This window comes from Bombus fervidus, chromosome 10 (genome assembly GCF_041682495.2).
Source record: "Bombus fervidus isolate BK054 chromosome 10, iyBomFerv1, whole genome shotgun sequence".
In the NCBI taxonomy this organism is placed as follows: Eukaryota; Metazoa; Arthropoda; class Insecta; order Hymenoptera; family Apidae; genus Bombus; species Bombus fervidus.
This window is the reverse complement of record NC_091526.1, coordinates 3,239,506-3,240,868: the sequence shown is the minus strand read 5'-3', so window position 1 is coordinate 3,240,868 and position 1,363 is coordinate 3,239,506. Positions and strand designations below refer to the sequence as shown.

Below are 1,363 nucleotides of genomic sequence, written 5' to 3'. Positions count from 1 at the left end.
TCCCACCATAGTTTTCCTCTGCAGCGTCGTTGCGACGGAAAGTCATTCTTTTTCTTACAGTCGCATTAGTTAGATACCTAGTGTGTTTGTACGATCAGTGAATAATCTACGTCTTAGTAGAGAGTTAATCAAGCGATCCTTGTATCACGAGGAGTAAGTCGAGTTCGACTTAGACTTCGAAGTAAAGTAGATCAGTTATCCCGTGGGCCGTGGATTCGCTATACCGACCCCACGATCGTTGTCATTATCGTTCGAGTATCGAGACCGGTAGTTTATCTTGTATTTGTGACAATAAAAGATATCATCGATTGTACACCGACGATGAGCGACCCTGGCGCAGATTCTTTACACGCCCCAAACCCAAGTGTTAACCCTAACCCGACATATATATGTCGGAGATGAAGGCGCACCGGAGCCTTTCTTTCGGAATATTTGGGAAGGTCTCCAATACTTTATTCCAGACTTTTTATTATAGTCGTACTTAAACAATAAAACTGAGAAATAGCTGTTTATGAGTTAAGTCAATTATAATTACCCGAGATTTATGACAGTGGGTTTGGGCTCGAAGTGACATAATGTGTCACTGAACGTAGCCACGGTCACGGGAGGGACGTGTACCTAATAGAGGTATGGATTAATTAAATAGCTCTCTTTAAAAACAAAGATTGACCCGTGGGATACAGAGAGGTACGGAGAGGAGTATATAAGGACAGTTCCACTTGGACTGAGGGTCAGTCAGATAAGTTCGACTAGCCACAGTGAACACGTGGGTCAACGCCCATACCGCGTTGAGAGCACTCGTTCTCGTTTGATCACGAAAGTTAAACAACGCTGGGCACGGATAGCAGTTAGATGGGTGACCACTTGGGAACTCCGTATTGTGTTGGCCTGGGGGGGGGGGGGGGGGGGGAGGCACGAGGCGGGTATGGGTTCTCGATGCATAGGACCATGCTCCGAAAAACTCCGATGGATCTGATGCTCTCTCATATAGTCGGATGGCGGCTGGTCGGAGCCTCTGACGCCCGTCAGTTCGCCGATCCGGTGCGGAGAGCTTCGGAGAAGTTGATGGGCCCATACCCGCCAAGACCACTCACCTCACCTTCCCGTGAGGTCCCCCCGTCACTCTGCACCGGCCTCGGCCGGGACAGGGTGTGAAAGAGTGAGTGGCACCAGGATGGAAACCTCTGTTGACGACTTGGCGACAAAATGAAAACAAAAACACTATGGATTTAGACAACAGTAAGAAGCAAGTTTACGGTGCAGGGGAGGGAGACCCCAGTACCGGCGCAGTCGTGGGTTGTAAAGTGGGCCTCGCTGCGTCGTCATCTCACGACCACGGCCGTCCGAGGGTGGACCGCCAGGC

At 50.0% G+C, this 1,363-nt stretch overlaps 1 pseudogene; it reads left to right on the top strand.

Moving 5' to 3' along the window:
* The first annotated feature begins 770 nt into the window (after positions 1–770).
* On the top strand, positions 771–889 carry LOC139991831 (5S ribosomal RNA; annotated as a pseudogene).
* Positions 890–1,363: the final 474 nt, after the last annotated feature.